Source organism: Neoarius graeffei, chromosome 17 (assembly GCF_027579695.1).
Source record: "Neoarius graeffei isolate fNeoGra1 chromosome 17, fNeoGra1.pri, whole genome shotgun sequence".
Classification (NCBI taxonomy): domain Eukaryota; kingdom Metazoa; phylum Chordata; class Actinopteri; order Siluriformes; family Ariidae; genus Neoarius; species Neoarius graeffei.
Window position 1 is genome coordinate 29,007,110 of NC_083585.1, and position 18,865 is coordinate 29,025,974.

Below are 18,865 nucleotides of genomic sequence, written 5' to 3' on the forward strand. Positions count from 1 at the left end.
TCGTATGTGAAATATACATTTTGTGGTTCAAAAGTGATTTATCCATTGTATTGTAACAGAGTAAGGAAGGACTGGCACAGTTGAAGGAAAATTGCTGCAGATGATGTGTGCAGGCAGTGCAGAGTGTTTTGGATGGACTGAATTGTGTGAGACATGGCAGCTGTCTGGGCTACACTGCTGTCTGTAGTTCATAATAACGCCTCATACAGTACATACTCAGTATTGTGCTGCCAACAGATGATGACGGCTTATTTTAGTGTCTGCACACAAGACATTTGGTTACTTCTGAGTGAAATTTTTCAGTTTACTCTTGCTTGAGAATCAGCATTCGTCATACATCTCATTTGTCACAACCTGCTCCTGTGTATACGGTATATACGTCGTACACACTGATGTGTGTGCGCATTAGTGCTTTAATCTTGGTCTAGAGAGGTTCAAGGAGGTGCATCTGTCTCTTTTCCGTTGAGAAACGATCACATCATTTCTTAGGCATGCCTTTTTTCTTCTCCTCTCATCCAACATTCCCTCGTTCTCCCCACCTCCATACATATTTCCGTTCTTCACTTTTTAGACAAACCCAACGCTCCTTCTTCGAATACTGTGTTCCTACCCATGCACATCTTTCCCATATGCTTGGCTCCATGCTTTTTTAAAAGCCATGATATACTTGGATCGAATCCCTTTTTAAAAAAAATAGTATCTGTCTCTGTCTTCTGCATCTCCTCCTCTGCTCGTCGTTGTGCTTGTTGTGCTCTACGTAGGAACAGCACTGGGGTCAGAGTACGATATGCAAATGAACTTGCTGCATTAGTATTCATTCCTGGCCTCCTGTGTGTTGTTTTCTCGCTCTTTCTCTCCCACACTGATTCTGGCAGCACTATCCATCCATTTCAAACCAAGACATAATCAGACATTCTGTTTGACACTTATGCCCTTTTGCTGGTAGTGTATTTAGCATAATCATTGCTCCAGTGCATTAGCAGTGACCAATCTAGATATTACAATCAGAAATGCCTCAACACACACACACACAACCCAAAACAAAATAGAGCACTAATAGACTCTTTTTGTCAATATTTCATACTTATGTATGTGCTAAGCAGCCTAAACAGAATTACAGAACCTATTCTACATTGCAGTTACTCTTCTGTTCTACCATAGTGCAAAGAAATTCTTGAATCTGATTGGTCAGAAGGTGTTGATTAATTTTCTATAACAGCGGCTCTGACAACAGTGGTGCCTATAGACCCCTTGCACTGACATCACACTTTCATTAGCAACCGTTGCTACCCTTGTCCTGGGGGACAAGTGAACTTTGTTTACATTCTGAAGACAAGAGATATTGAAGATATCAGACGTCTGTAGTTCAAAGAAAGCTACACCTAAAAAAAAAAGCTTTACTACCGGATTACTTGGATAATCTAAGTCAGAAAGAAGCAAAGGATAGATAAACGTGGAAATTAGAGTTTATTAGCTCATCCGGCCAACAGGCAACGAGCTTATGCCATCATGTGTTGCCCATCGTCTGTCGTCCGTCATCTGGCGTCGTCCACATTTCACGAAAATCGCTTCTTCTCTCTCAATTCTTCACTGACTTTTATTTTTTTTGGCAGGAAGGTGGGTCTGCCTGGGTAGAAGCTACACTACCGTTCAAAAGTTTGGGGTCACTTTGAAATGTCCTTATTTTTGAAAGCAAAGCACTGTTCTTTTCAATGAAGATCACTTTAGACTAATCAGAAATCCACTCTATACATTGCTAATGTGGTAAATGACTATTCTAGCTGCAAATGTGTGGTTTTTGGTGCAATATCTCCATAGGTGTATAGAGGCCCATTTCCAGCAACTCTCACTCCAGTGTTCTAATGGTACAATGTGTTTGCTCATTGCCTCAGAAGGCTAATGGATGATTAGAAAACCCTTGTACAATCATGTTAGCACAGCTGAAAACAGTTGAGCTCTTTAGAGAAGCTATAAAACTGACCTTCCTTTGAGCAGATTGAGTTTCTGGAGCATCACATTTGTGGGGTCGATTAAATGCTCAAAATGGCCAGAAAAATGTCTTGACTATATTTTCTATTCATTTTACAACTTATGGTGGTAAATAAAAGTGTGACTTTTCATGGAAAACGCAAAATCATCTGGGTGACCCCAAACTTTTGAACGGTAGTGTATATGCACCCCAAATTTGCATAATTGCAATTAATAATGAAGATATGAAGTAATTAAGCCCTAACAAGCAGTTTCCACACGAATTGTTTCTTCTCCCTCAATTCTTCACCGATTTTGATTCTTTCTGGCATGAAGGTAGAGGTACCTAGGGTGCATATAACTTCTACCCAGATTTGTTTAATTACAGTTATTAATGAAGTTATGGACTAATTAAGCCTTAATGAGCAGTTTAACAAAAATCACTTCTTCTTGGTCAATTACTCACCATTTTGGATTCTTTCTGGGAAATATTTGAGCTGGACTGGTTGAGAGTAGAACTGCACAAGGTGGCCCGCTTTAGATTGTTCCTTCTGGACTAGATGGGGCCGGAATGAGCTACGCCGTCATTGACGGTCTCGTTAGTGGTTATGATCCATACAAAATTCCTCAAAACAATTGGAGTGACTATGTAGATTTGTGGCCTAGCGTTACCAACATAGATGTTGGAATGTACCTTCTCACTCATCTCATCTCATTATCTGTAGCCACTTTATCCTGTTCTACAGGGTCGCAGGCAAGCTGGAGCCTATCCCAGCTGACTACGGGCGAAAGGCGGGGTACACCCTGGACAAGTCGCCAGGTCATCACAGGGCTGACACATAGACACAGACAACCATTCACACTCACATTCACACCTACAGTCAATTTAGAGTCACCAGTTAACCTAACCTGCATGTCTTTGGACTGTGGGGGAAACCGGAGCACCCGGAGGAAACCCACGCGGACACGGGGAGAACATGCAAACTCCACACAGAAAGGCCCTCACCGGCCACGGGGCTCGAACCCGGACCTTCTTGCTGTGAGGCGACAGTGCTAACCACTACACCACCGTGCTACCACCTTCTCACTACATTTTTTAAAAAACTTATCGTTTGCTGGAAGAGAAGAGCAGGGAAGATTGAGAATTGAGAAGCTGTGGTTTGTTTATACCCGATACTGAAACCTGTAGCGTCCTAGCAACCATCGCAAAGATGCATACAAAAAGCCCAAAAATGCTACTTACCCAGGTATAAACGATACAGGCTTTATCTTGTAGTGTCCTAATCCCCAGATCTTTAACCCAGCCATGTATAAAAAGTTGTACGCCTTCATGCTCTTCCAGGTTTTCATCTGTTTGTCCGTGTAGAACGATGTCCTGCAGCACCTGGTAGTTTGAGAGGTCAAGAAGCAAATTTACTGTATACTATTCTAATTTGTTAATGTTTCTATAGTAATAGTTAATTCACAGAAACCTATATAATGAACAGTTTACATAATCCAGAGCTTGGTAACATGACAAGCTGCATTTTTTTTGTCTTATCAACTACAAGAAAGAGGAAAAAAGGTGCTGATGAGGAAACGAGTGTTCATAGCTGCTATGAGATCAGTGATAACAGGAACAAACTTGTTTCTTGTTTCACTGATCTTCCACAACTAATGTATAACAAATGACGATAAGGTACAGTATAACAAGTAGGATGTGATGTTTTTAGTAATAGCTGGAAGATTACTGTGGTATAAGCATAATAGAGCACTTCAGGATGGGCTGTTTAAGTAAAACAATCAATGTTAGGGTAGTAAGAGCACCTCTGCTTTGAGCCGGGCCACATCGCACCACTTAGGATTTTTTCCATCATTTTTTCCAACCAGGTCTAAACAGTCCTGTAATTAAGATTATTACAGAATAAGGCTGGCCTTGTGGGAGGCCTTGTGAGGCATAGTGAGGGCAGCAGGTATTATTGGTGTCCAGAGTCCGGTGTTTGACCCTGAGCTCGATTTGCTTTACTTCGTATGTTTTTCCTGTGTCTGTGTGGGCATCCTCCAGGTACTCTGGTTTCTTTCCATCTCTCACACACATGTTGGTGATCCAGGGTGTATTCCCACCTTGCACATCGTGCTCCCAGGACAGACCCTGTATGAGCCATGATCCTGACAAGAATAAAGTATTTGTAGTCCATTAAGAGTCAGTAAATTGTTCTGCAATTCTTCTGCTACATCTATAAACTATAATCCGTGTGTCTCCTGCACCCGCCCACCTACCTGCTGCCACTACCTTCATCTCGTTTTTCATTGGCACGCAGACAATCAGGGCTGTTTACTCAAGACCCATCCTCACACCTTTATTGTTCAGCAGATTGTGGAAAAGGAGCATCGTCTCAACCCAGGCTTTCATGCTGCGCACATAATGGGAAACACTGCTATCACCACCTGTGCATTTTCCTCACACAGGAAAGAGGAAGCGTTCCCTGTGTAGGTCTCCAGGCCTGCTGCCTGGAGGATAATCACGCTTAAGAGAAATAACACACGCTGCAAGTGAAGGCCAGTGCTGGATAGATAATAACAGAATAAGCAGCTGATTAAGCGAGTCCTTTTGGTCTTCCTGTCTGGTGGGGATGTTCTTGGAGACCTTGAGTATCAGGTCTCTGACACACACACACACACACATACCAGGTATTGTCTTGCATTTTATTTTAAAAATCGTTAAGTCATACTTGATTTTGTGGTTTACTAAGCCTCCAGTAAAACCCTGGCTTTTTTTAAATATGTTTTTTCATATATAAAGAAAATATATGACAGTATATTACTGTATAGTAGATTGGATTGTATAATTTCTTGACAATATGTTTTATATATATATATATATATATATATATATATATATATATATGGGCGGCATGGTGGTGTAGTGGTTAGCGCTGTCGCCTCACAGCAAGAAGGTCTGGGTTCGAGCCCCGTGTCTGCGTGGGTTTCCTCCGGGTGCTCCGGTTTCCCCCACAGTCCAAAGACATGCAGGTTAGGTTAACCGGTGACTCTAAATTGAGCGTAGGTGTGAATGGTTGTCTGTGTCTATGTGTCAGCCCTGTGATGACCTGGCGACTTGTCCAGGGTGTACCCCGCCTTTCGCCCGTAGTCAGCTGGGATAGGCTCCAGCTTGCCTGCGACCCTGTAGAACAGGATAAAGCGGCTACAGATAACGAGACGACGAGACTAGATATATATATATATATATATTACATTACTGTGCAAAAGTCTTAGAAACATGTAAAGACATGCTGTCGACCAAAAATGGCTTAAAAAATAAGGAAATTAAATGTTTCTACATTTAAAAAAAATACGATAAACAGTAATCAGTAAACCATAAATGAAACAAAGTGAGACGAAATTCCCTTTGCTTTAAAAAATTAAAAAAATATAGTAGTCTCAGGTACAGTGAGTGCAGTTTGATAAGGAAATGAGCTGTAGGTTTTACTGAGCATCTTTCAGAACCAGCCACAGTTCTTCTGGACACACTGACTGTCACACTGGCTTCTTCATTTTGCACCAAAACCCAGCAGCCTTCATTATGGGTTTGTTTGTTTTTGTTTGTTTTTAAATCTGAAAAGTGCTCTCTCATGGAATGTCTGTGAAGGTTCTCAGTCATCCAGGTCATCATAAACCATCGGTGCTAAAGAAAGCAACTGGACTTGCTTGAAGTTCTTGAAGACGTTTCACCTTTCATCCGAAAGGCTTCTTCAGTTCTGTCTGACAGGTGGGGGATTTCAGATATTTATCCTCTCGTGGGCCAAAAGCAACCCTAAGGAGAGTCGTTGAGGTCACGTGGGTTGTTGACCATCTCAGTCATCCTGTAGGTGTTAGGGTCACTGGTCTTTTATGTAATGTGCTGCTCAGATACAAACTTATTTTTCTGTAACATTTAATTTTGTGCTGGAAAACGAACATTTGGAACTCTAAAATGCTTTCGTACTGACTCGATAATGTAGAAGTCATAAAATAGAAATCTATAACAAAGTGTGTATAAAAATAATAATAAGGTGCCTAAGACTTTTGCACAGTACTGTAGATTATTCCTGTTTCATATTAAGAAGGATGTATATATTGTAGTGACATTTCATGTATGTTACATGTGTTATGTTTATATGGATAAATGTACTGCGTCTATATGTGTTAGGGTTTTGCTGGGATTCGAACCTGGTTCGTTGGTGTGATAATCCAGCAAACCCCCACTAGGCCACCAGGGGGATGACTCAAATGCAGAGGCGTGAGGCGGAAGTAGAAAAAGAATCAAAAGGTTTATTTAAACTATATACACTATATACAGGGCAAAACAAAAGACAAAAAAAAAAAACCAAAGAGTATAATCCAAAAGAAAAGCAAAGTGCAAAAATACAAAAGCTAAGAAGATCAAAAAACACAGTACAAAGGAAACTGGAGATAAACATAACAGCACAAAGACTCCGTGACAAGAGGACTGAACTCAGGGGTATAAATAGACAAACTAATTAAGGACACAGGTGAAGATAATTAGGCAATTAACACAAACACAAAACACAGGAACAGTGGCGGCCTCTAGAGGCCAAAATAAACACGACATGAAAAGGAAATAACAGCGGCCTCTAGAGGCCAAAACAGTCCTAGTCCTAACAGGACCCCCCCCTCTAGGAGCGTCTCCTGACGTTCCCAGGGCAATCCGGATGGGCCGAATGGAAGTCCCGACATAGTTCTTTATCAAGGACATCCCGAGCAGGAACCCAGCAGCGCTCCTCAGGACCATAGCCCTCCCAGTCCACCAGATATTGCAACCCGCCGCGGACCCGGCGGGAGTCAAGCAGGCGATTCACAGTGAACACAGTCTGCCCCTGGAAGATGCGGGGGGGTGGGGGGTTCCTAGGGGCAGGGGCATACGTAGACGTCAGTACGGGCCGTAACAGGGAAACATGGAAAGTGGGGTTGATCCTCAGAGTCCGGGGCAACTGGAGCCGGTAGGAGACAGGGTTCACCCTGCGCACCACCTTGAAGGGGCCAATGTAGCGAGGAGCAAGCTTGCGGTTCTCCACCCGCAGTGGAAGGTCCTTAGTGGACAGCCAAACACGCTGCCCAGGGCGGAAAGCGTGTGCAGGTCTTCTATGGCGGTTGGCCTGAGTCTGGTTGGTTCTGGAGGTCTGTATGAGGGTCTTCCTGACCTTGCTCCAGGTCTTGCGACACCGTCTCACATATTGGTTGACCGAGGGCACCCCCGCGTCCTCCTCCTGGTCCGGGAACAGAGGTGGCTGGAACCCGAATTGGCACTGGAATGGCGACAGCTTGGTGGCCGATGACTGCAGGGTGTTGTGGGCGTACTCCGCCCATGGCAGCCAGGTGCTCCACGATGTCGGGTTATCCATAGCCAGGCCTCGCAGGGTGGTTTCCAGGTCCTGGTTGAGCCTCTCCGTCTGACCATTGGACTGTGGGTGAAACCCAGAGGAGAGGCTGGCAGTGGCTCCGATGACCTTGCAGAACCCGTGCCACACTCGGGAGGAGAACTGGGGCCCTCGGTCTGAGACGATGTCCTGTGGAAGACCAAAGACTCGGAAGACATGATTAAACAAAAGTTTCGCAGTTTCAAGAGCAGAGGGGAGTTTGCACAGTGGTATGAAGCGGCAGGCCTTGGAGAATCTGTCAACTAAGACCAAAATGACCGTGTTACCTTGTGACTCAGGGAGACCCGTGATAAAGTCGACTGCCACGTGGGACCAGGGACGCCGGGGAATGGTCAGAGGATGCAGGAGACCCTGGGGACGCTGTCGTGGGTTCTTGGTTCTGGTGCAAACCTCACAGGACAGGACAAATGACCTTACTTCCTTCTCCATGTTAGGCCACCAGAAGCGTCTTTTCAGGAAGTCCAGGGTCCTCCGAGCTCCCGGGTGGGCGGTGAGAGGGGAAGAGTGACCCCACTGGAGAACCTTGGCCCGGGCTTGATGTGGGACGTACAAGAGGCCTGGTGGCCCCGTCCCAGGACCGGGGTCCTGGCGTTGGGCTCGTCGGACAGCCTCCTCAATACCCCAGCGGACAGGGGCCACAATCCGGGACACAGGGATAATAGGCCCGACTTCATTCTCCCTGTTAGTGGCAGAGAACAGTCTGGACAGTGCGTCAGGTTTGGTGTTCTTGGAGCCGGGGCGGTATGAGAGGGTGAAGTCAAACCGACTGAAAAACAGGGCCCACCTAGCCTGTCGAGGGTTCAGTCTCTTGGCTTGCTGGAGGTACTCCAGGTTCTTGTGGTCAGTCCAAACCAGGAATGGATGTTGTGCTCCCTCCAGCCAGTGCCTCCACTCCTCAAGGGCCAGTTTGACCGCTAGCAGTTCTCGATCCCCCACATCGTACCGGGACTCAGCAGGACTCAGGCGGTGGGAGAAGTAAGCGCAGGGGTGCAGCTTTCCTTCCGAACGTTGAGAGAGCACCGCGCCGACACCACTGTCCGAGGCGTCCACCTCCACGATGAATGGTTGGGAGGTGTCCGGGAGAACCAGAATGGGTGCCGTGCAGAAGCGGTCCTTGAGGTCTTTGAACGCCTTTTCTGCCTGAGGAGACCAGCCATAAGATCCACCTGTCCCTTTGGTGAGGTCAGACATGGGTGCTGCCACAGAACTGAAGTTCCTGATGAACTTGCGGTAGAAGTTAGCGAATCCTAAGAACCGCTGAACCTCCTTAACGGACTTGGGAGTAGGCCAATCCCGGACGGCCAGGGTCTTGGCAGGGTCCATTTGGAGTTGGCCTGTCCGTACAATAAATCCCAGAAAGGAGACCTCGGGAACATGAAATTCGCATTTCTGGGCCTTGGCGAACAGATTGTTCTGTAGCAGCCTCTGGAGAACCTGGCGGACATGGTGGCGGTGCTCCTGCACGGTCTTGGAAAAGATAAGGATGTCGTCGAGGTAGACAAAAACGTATAGGTTAATCATGTCCCTTAAGACGTCGTTGATTAGGGCCTGAAAAACAGCTGGTGCGTTGGTGAGTCCGAAGGGCATCACCTGGTATTCGTAGTGCCCAGACGGGGTGTTAAAGGCAGTCTTCCACTCGTCTCCCTGTCGGATACGGATGAGGTGGTATGCGTTCCGTAGGTCCAACTTGGTGAAGACGGTGGCGCCTTGGAGCAGGTCGAAAGCTGTGGACATCAGCGGAAGGGGATATCGGTTGCGCACAGTGATCTTATTCAGGCCCCTGTAATCAATACATGGTCGGAGCCCCCCATCCTTCTTGCCGACAAAGAAGAAGCCGGCTCCAGCAGGTGAAGTGGAGGGTCGAATAAACCCAGAGACCAGGGCATCTTTGAGGTATTCCTCCATGGCCTTGCGTTCTGGCTGAGAGAGTGAAAACAGTCTGCCACGAGGAGGGGTAGTCCCAGGGAGCAAGTCGATGGCACAGTCGTAGGCCCGGTGCGGAGGAAGAACGGCGGCCCTGCTCTTGCTGAATACCTCCTTGAGATCCCAGTACTCTGTGGGAACTTGAGATAACTCAGTGAGATCAGGGGGCTCGGCAGGAGACACAGGAGAGCTAGAGAGCAGACAAGAGGCATGGCATGCAGGGCCCCATTCCACAACCTGGCTTGTTACCCAGTCTATGCGAGGGTTGTGGCGAGTAAGCCAAGGAAGGCCTAGAATAACTGGGAACTCAGGTGAAGGAATCAGGTGCAGGGATATTTCTTCCTTGTGACCTTGAGACTGGAGGAAAACTGGAGAAGTAACTTGGGTGACTCTTCCATCACCTAACGCTTGGCCATCGAGGGCAGACACAGACAGTGGGACTTCAAGAGGTGCAGTCGGAATATTGATGCTTTGGGCGAAGTGAATATCCATAAAGTTCCCAGCCGCCCCTGAGTCTATCAAAGCTTGACAAGAGTGGACAGACTCACCCCAGGAGATGGAGACCGGGATGTAGATTCCTTGGCCAGGGAGTCCGGGAGAGAGGGTAGGCCCCGTCACAACCCTCCCTCGGCTGGACGGGGCGGTCCTTTTCCCAAGAGTTCGGGACATGATGCTCGGAAGTGACCAGGCTTGCCACAGTAGATGCAGCACTTGTCCCTCCTTCTGCGCTCCCTCTCAGATGCGGAGAGGCGAGTACGACCCACTTGCATGGGTTCTGGACAGTCACTGAAGGAGGTAGACGGTCTCCAGGTAGAGGTAGGGAGGCTGGGGGGGCTCAAGGCTTGGTGGCGTTCTCTCATCCTGTTGTCCAGACGAATAGCATGTGAGATGAGGGTTTCGAGGTCACTTGGGCATCCAATAGAGGCCAGACCGTCCTTGATGGGGTCAGACAGACCATGGTGGAAGGCTGACACCAGGGCAGTCTCGTTCCATCCACTTACTGCTGCGAGTGTTCGGAACGAGATGGCGTAATCTGCGACGCTTCCTCCTTGCCGGATGGACATGAGCTTTCGGGCTGCGTCGGTACTGATGTCTGCCTGATCGAAGACCCGAAGCATCTCTTCAGAAAACAGCTGGAAATCAAAGCACTCAGGTCCCTGTCTTTGCCAGATAGCAGTAGCCCAGGCTCGCGCCTTACCAGCTAATAAGGTGATCACAAAGGCAATCTTGCGGCGATCCGTAGTGTAGGTGGTAGGCTGAAGCTCAAAGGTGAGTTGACACTGGGTAAGGAACTCTCGGCACTCACTGTGCTTGCCGTCATACCTCTGTGGTGCAGGAAGGCTGGGTTCGCGAGGTGAAGAAGGCAGCATTGCAGGAGGCACTGGAGCAGGAGCAGGAACTGGATCAGGAGCAGGAGATGCAGGCAGAGATGTCAGCTGTGCCAGGGTTTTCCCAATTTGCTGAAGCAGTTCCTCGTGGCGAGCGAGGGCCTCACGTTGGCTGGTGAGCGTACGTCCATGAGCGTCCATGGTCGCTCCGAAGCGTGTCAAAGCTGCCATAATTCCCTGAAGGTTGGCCGGGTAGACAGTTGAAGCAGCCTCTGCTGAGTCGGTCATGACGGAGTCTTTCTGTTAGGGTTTTGCTGGGATTCGAACCTGGTTCGTTGGTGTGATAATCCAGCAAACCCCCACTAGGCCACCAGGGGGATGACTCAAATGCAGAGGCGTGAGGCGGAAGTAGAAAAAGAATCAAAAGGTTTATTTAAACTATATACACTATATACAGGGCAAAACAAAAGACAAAAAAAAAAAACCAAAGAGTATAATCCAAAAGAAAAGCAAAGTGCAAAAATACAAAAGCTAAGAAGATCAAAAAACACAGTACAAAGGAAACTGGAGATAAACATAACAGCACAAAGACTTTGTGACAAGAGGACTGAACTCAGGGGTATAAATAGACAAACTAATTAAGGACACAGGTGAAGATAATTAGGCAATTAACACAAACACAAAACACAGGAACAGTGGCGGCCTCTAGAGGCCAAAATAAACACGACATGAAAAGGAAATAACAGCGGCCTCTAGAGGCCAAAACAGTCCTAGTCCTAACAATATGATGAGGTATAAAACGTATTATAGGCTATATGTTTTCTTTATAGCTACATTTTAGGACAGTTGTTGAGGTGCACATCAGGTGTCGCATTGCTGGTACTGAAATTCACTTTAGCTCGCAATACTAGTATCCAGAGTAAGTGCTATATCTCACTCCACATACAATATTTTGAAAAAGAATTAGAGTCGACATTTCTTTGGGTTAAAATTTGGTCTGTTTAAGCTAACAATAGTAAGCTATATGAATACATGCAGTATATAAAGTTCTGTAGTTTTTAAATTCTTTCGGAAAACTTTTGGAAATGAAAACTACACCAACATAGAATAGACTGTCAGTGGCAAAATCAATAATAACAAGTGTTGCCAGGCAAAACAAACCTCGCCTGGTAGCATTTATGAAGGAAGATATTGCGAAAAAAAAACTATTTTGACCTTTTTGGTGACCTTGATTTTGACCTTGTGTGTGAACATACTTGGCCAATAAACATGGTTCTGATTCTGATTCTCTGCTGCTCTCAGCCAATCAGAACACACCATACTGCTCTCAGCCAATCAGAATACATCGTACTGCACAATTGTTACACTCTTACATTCTTACGGCACGATGACATAGTGGCTACCGCCTCTATATGAAGCAGTAGCCACAAAAACCTTGAGCAGATGGCCCCCAAAATGTTGGAGGTTCTTTTTGAGACCAATGCCCATCTATCCTGAAATTTTCATGAAGATTGGTCCAGCTGTTTTCCCGTAACATCATTAACAAAGAAAGAAAGAAAGAAAGAAAGAAAGAAAGAAAGAAAGAAACCCCACCGAAAACAATACCTCGCCCCCTGGTGGACTCCGTCCCGGGCAAGGTAATAATTCTCTTGTCTGTTTGGTTATAAAGAATCTAAGGATTGTAGGGCAACTAATTTATTTTCATCATTAGTACAGCTATAATTTTCTAAATTAAAAAGTTTCTAATATTTCAAACAAAACTCAGAATTTTCAAAATTAAAAAGTCACAGATTTATTAAAAAAAACACAAACAAAAAAACCCTCAGAATTTTATTTATTTATTTATTTATTTATTGGTCAAGGAACCAAATTGTTTCACTTTACAAGGTTTCCCAGTGATAGGAAATGCAGTCTTTCATCCTCAATCATGCAAGATAAAGAATAAAGCACAGACATTTTCAGCTATATTTCCCAGAATGCACTCCAACTGGGAAGCATGTGATTGTTGTTTCAGTGTGGTTTTTTTTTTCTTGTAAATTTACAACTTTAATCTAAGAAATTTTTCCCCTCGGAATATCACCCCTTCTCCAGCTCCAGAGCAGAGAATGATACTTGTGAAAATCACAAAGAAACGGAAGTTATGGTCAATTAGGTGTTTTTACAAGATTTGACCTTGGTGACCTTGACCTTTAACCTTGACCCACCAAAACCTAACAATGTCTTTGTATGACCCTAGTGAGTTGTCCTGTGCATTTTGCTGAAGCTTGGTCAAGAAGTAACGACGCTAGAGCACCAACAAACAAACAAACGGACAGATCAACGTACAGTACTTGCAAAAATCTCCGATTTTTGAAAGTAATGATTTCAATGGGAATTCGATAGAATATGATGTGACTTTTTTTGTGACATCATTATCAAGTTTGCTCTATATTTTATTTTATTGATCAAAAGGGGCTTTAATGGAGAACCTACAAAAAAAATTATATCAAATTCTGAGTTCAACTTTCTGAGTTAAAGGCACTTGAAATGTTGGCACTAAAAACCGGTACTGTGACCGTGACCTTTGACGTTTTGACCCCAAATTTTGCATATGACCTTAAAATTAGGCCCAGAATGCTAATTAGCTAGCGGTCAGAGTATCAATATAAAATCCATAAACACGTTTTGGAGGTTAAGGTCAAATTTGTTAAAAATCTTGCAAAATTTGACCTCATTTTTTGACCTCAAGATGATGTCACAGGTAAACCGTCAATTGTTTACTGGAAAAGGATTCAAAAATGCTTTCCAACGCCACCAGTCCCATCTCAATACGAACGCTGGTTCGGAAGTTATGACTGATTAGGTGTTTTTACAAGAGTTGACCTTTGGCCCTGACCCACCAAAAACTAATGATGTCTTTGTGTGACCCTAGTGAGTTGTCCTGTGCATTTTGCTGAAGCTTGGTCAAGAAATGATGACGCTAGAGCACCAACAAACAAACAAACCGACAGATCAACATACTTGCAAAAATCTCTGATTTTTGCAAGTAATAATAAAAATACAGTAAACAGCCCAATTCCACAACCATCTGAATTAGACGAGGTGTCCAAACTTTTAACTGATACTGTACATGGTGCAAATAGACATATACAGTGCTGAGCGTAAATGAGTACACCCCCTTTGAAAAGTGACATTTTAAACAATATCTCAATGAACACAAACAATTTCCAAAATGTTGAAAAGACAAAGTTTAATATAACATCTGTTTAACTTGTAACGTGAAAGTAAGGTTAATAATATAAACTTAGATTACACATTTTTCAGTTTTATTCAAATTAGGGTGGTGCAAAAATGAGTACACCCCACAACAAAAACTACTACATCTAGTACTTTGTATGGCCTCCATGATTTTTAATGACAGCACCAAGTCTTCTAGGCATGGAATGAACAAGTTGGCGACATTTTGCAACATCAATCTTTTTCCATTCTTCAACAATGACCTCTTTTAGTGACTGGATGCTGGATGGAGAGTGATGCTCAACTTGTCTCTTCAGAATTCCCCATAGGTGTTCGATTGAGTTCAGATCAGGAGACATACTCGGCCACTGAATCACTTTCACCCTGTTCTTCTTCAGAAATCCAACAGTGGCCTTAGATATGTGTTTCGGGTCATTGTCATGTTGGAAAAGTGCATGACGACCAAGGGCACGGAGTGATGGTAGCATCTTCTCTTTCAGTATAGAGCAATACATCTGTGAATTCATGATGCCATCAATGAAATGCAGCTCTTTGACGCCAGCAGCACTCATGCAGCCCCACATAAGGACACTGCCACCACCATGTTTCACTGTAGGCACCATGCATTTTTCTTTGTATTCCTCACCTTTGCAACGCCATACAGTTTTGAAGCCATCAATTCCAAAAACATTTATTTTGGTCTCATCACTCCAGAGTATAGAGTCCCAATAGTCTTCATCTTTGTCAGCATGGGCCCTGGCAAACTCTAGGAGGGCTTTTTTGTGCCTGGGCTTTAGGAGAGGCTTCTTTCGTGGACAGCATCCATGCATGCCATTCCTCTACAGCGTACGCCGTATTGTGTCACGGGAAATAGTCACCCCAGTTTGGCTTTCTACTTCTTTAGATAACTGCAGTGAACTTGCATGCCGATTTTCTTCAATGCTTCTCATCAGAAGACACTCCTGTCGAGGTGTTAACTTCCATGGACGACCTGGACGTCTCTGTGAGATGGTTGCAGTTCCATCTTTCTTAAATTTTTGTACCACTTTTGCTACAGTATTCTGACTGATAAGTAAAGCTTTGCTGACCTTCTTGTAGCCTTCACCTTTGTGGTGTAAAGAAATTATTTTCTTTGGGGAATTCTGAAGAGACAAGTTGAGCATCACTCTCCATCCAGCATCCAGTCACTAAAAGAGGTCATTGTTGAAGAATGGAAAAAGATTGATGTTGCAAAATGTCACCAACTTGCTCATTCCATGCCTAGAAGACTTGGTGCTGTCATTAAAAATCATGGAGGCCATACAAAGTACTAGATATAGTAGTTTTCGCTGTGGGGTGTACTCATTTTTGCACCACCCTAATCTGAGTAAAACTGAAAAATGTGTAATCTAAGTTTATATTATTAATCTTACTTTCACATTATAAATTAAACAGATGTTATATTAAACTTTGTCTTTTCATCATTTTGGAAATTGTTTGTGTTCATTGAGATATTGTTTAAAATGTTACTTTTCAAAGGGGGTGTACTCATTTACGCTCAGCACTGTATTTGTAAACATGTTGCATAGTATTTTCCAATATGTCACAGTATACAGTATTTCTGTTGTGTAAGAGTGATGTAATGTGATAAAGACTACATTAGCAGCTCACATGAAATCTTACGGGTGTCAGGTTTCATTACTGACATTTACTTATCAGCTCTTTTATATTATAATGGGGTGGGTTTTTGGAGGGGTTTATAGAAAAGAAACAAAGGTCAGCATGACATCAATGAGACAGAAATTTGTTTCCAGTTTTGCTGGTTCAGTGATAGACCTAGGTGATTTGTTGGGATGAATTTTCAGAGAAATGGAAAACTTTTATTACATCATCCTTGTTGAACTATGAGACTCGGACTCTTCTTGAGCCTTTTATGGTGAGCAGTATACGGTATTTGTGAAGTACTCCTTCACTGTTAAGGGCTTATTTTCTGAAAATTGACTACTGAGCTTGTCCTGATGAATCCAGGCTAAATGCTGGCAGGTTTCACTGTTCATCTTTTTTTATATTTTCAAATTACACTGCGCAAAAAAAAAAAGGGGGTCTTTAAAGTGCTAACATATTGAGTCCATGATTGTTCGTTGTGACAAAATCGAGATACATTTGTAGTGCTTCATTAATTTACAAATGCATTCAGCATTTTAGTTCACTCAAAAACCTCATCCTCTTTTCGACAACAGCGTAGATTCAGAATCCAGCAGCATTTTTTAGAGCTTGGGTCATAATTGAAATCAGCTCTTCTCCACCCTGCATGACTACATAGTCTGTTTATTGTGCTTCCTACTGCCAAAAGGATTATTAAACCTAATTCTTATTTTCCTTTTTATGGCAATTAATGTTGCAAGAGTTTTCTCTCTCTCCTCTTTCTTTATTACAATTTCTGAGCTCATTTACAGGAATGTCAGTGCTCTCGGTTTCACTTATTTTTAGCTCTTTACGTGTGTAGCGAGTGCCGTGCTTCATTTTCTGGCTCCGTTTTAACACTTCGTCTGCAGATAAACATCTGCAGGACTTGCTGTTGGTACTCATTGGTTTAACAGAGCTGTTTAGTGACACGGACATTAAAATCGCATAATATGCTCAAACTATGTATCCATGGAGCTCTGTTGTTTTATTAGAAGAAAGACACAACAGACATTAATAGAGTAACATTTTGGTGGAATTTGGATCAATTTCTCTTCTTTATCCACTCCGTATGATCTTTTCTACTCAATTCCAGAATGATTAAAAACCCTAATAAAATATCATACAAAATAAATAATAATAATTCAATGAGTTATAACCATATGGGGATGCTGTATAGTATAATTTGATCACTGCATTTTTATTACTGCTTCATTCTGGTCAGGGTCATGTTTCTGGATCCTTTCCCTGACACAAAAGGCACAAGGCAGATGGACTAGCATCTCCCTGGATAAGATCCCAGTTCATCTCAGGATAACCCTTTCTATCCAGAGTCAAATTGTAATCTTCTGACAGAGGCAACCAAAACATCCTAGCACTTAGCAGAATAACCCCCGTACCATAACTATAGTGTTTACGATTTCTTATATTCAGTCCACTTTCTCATCAAACATCCTGATGGCGGTCAATATTTAAATAAAATAAAATGTAAATGATATCAATCATACTTCCACTGATACTTGGTAAGGTTTAGCCATTGCTCGTTATGCGATGCTCTGAGGAAGGGCTTCTTTCATACATCCTTTCCAAACAGGTTATTATTATGGATGTGGCATCTTATTGGATGATTTTAAAACATGACAACCACAACAAATAACCACATCTGAGCAGTTCTGATAATTAGGATTTTCTCTGCCTTATTCACTGTTTTCTATACTGTGGACATTTTTAAACTTTTTATTATGGTCTTGATTGCATTGAACTGTATTTTAACTGCCCATGTATTGAATATTAATCAGCAGGCTTGTGCAGATCAACAAGCTTGAAAAGGTAATAGTCACTTTTGGTCATTCTCTGAAAAAGTGCCAAGAAGTGTTGCCAGGCAAAACAAACCTTGCCCGGTAGCACTTATGATGAATATGAAGGAAGATATTGCGAAAAAAAAAGGTACCCTATAGGTACATGTGGCTACTGCTCATCTCATCTCATTATCTCTAGCCGCTTTATCCTTCTACAGGGTCGCAGGCAAGCTGGAGCCTATCCCAGCTGACTACGGGCGAAAGGCGGGGTACACCCTGGACAAGTCGCCAGGTCATCACAGGGCTGACACATAGACACAGACAACCATTCACACTCACATTCACACCTACGGTCAATTTAGAGTCACCAGTTAACCTAACCTGCATGTCTTTGGACTGTGGGGGAAACCGGAGCACCCAGAGGAAACCCACGCGGACACGGGGAGAACATGCAAACTCCACACAGAAAGGCCCTCGCCGGCCCCAGGGCTTGAACCCAGGACCTTCTTGCTGTGAGGCGACAGCGCTAACCACTACACCACCGTGCCGCCCCATGGCTACTGCTTATAAATAAAATTGTTTTCCGATACCATGTCCATACAATAAAGATAGCATATATTTACTCTGTGAGGCAAGGACACGTTATCCTAATGGGCTTCATGGGCAGCTGCCCAGGGCCTCGGCCACTAGGGGGCCTCAGCGGTAGCGAGATCGGAAAATATGAAACGATATTTTCAGAAGTTTTGATCATATTGATAACATTTTTGATGCATTTCGCCACCCGTAAGGGAGCCCATCTTGTCCCGTCGCATAAACCACCCGTTATTGTCAATATAATCACTGTCCACCTCCACCATGTCTTCACACGCTACGCCAGCTTGAGTTCAATGATTTAATTAATGACTTCGCTTTCCAGAAAAGTAGGAAAGTGCCCTTGTAAGTTGACCCATGGCTGTCAAACTGAATGCGCAAAGCTGTGTGCCACTGCTGTTTGGGACATTACGTGTGTGAAAGGATGAAATGTTTCACATAGCCTAACATTTTGAGATTTATTTCTGAGAGGCAAGATATTTTTCTTTCTTTGTTATCGCTCTTTGTTTTCACAAGTTAAAAGTCGCCTGGATTCCAAAATGAAAATGAACGGTTATATACCAAATGAATGTTCTTGTTCTGAATACTAAAGAAACTGTTGTAGGCCGAGGTTATGTTCTTGACATGCTGTTCATTGACTCACTCATTCAAAGGCTTCTTGAGGCTAAACTTTAGTTAACCAGACTTGTTAACCGTGATGTCTGATGGATTTTTTCACCATGCAATTGCCTATTTCACCATTGCTTTTTCTCGATTAAATAGGTGTTGATGGATATAAAGTTTTATCGTTCAATAGTATTTCTAATTGTGCCACTGTCATTATTTAAGTTTCTGTGTCTAGTTAGACAGGCACGTCAGAGGGGGTGAATTTGCTGAGCGCAGTTGACAACAGGCGGGGTGGGGCCTCGGGGGGGTGTCTGCCCAGGGCCTTGGCAAGGGTTAACGCGGCCCTGCTGTGAGA

At 43.8% G+C, this 18,865-nt stretch overlaps 1 protein-coding gene across 1 annotated transcript in view; it reads left to right on the plus strand.

Annotated features, from left to right (window-relative positions):
• Positions 1-18,865, plus strand: part of lrrc75a (leucine rich repeat containing 75A) — a 76,067-nt gene that overhangs the window by 54,660 nt on the left and 2,542 nt on the right. The window lies entirely within an intron of this gene.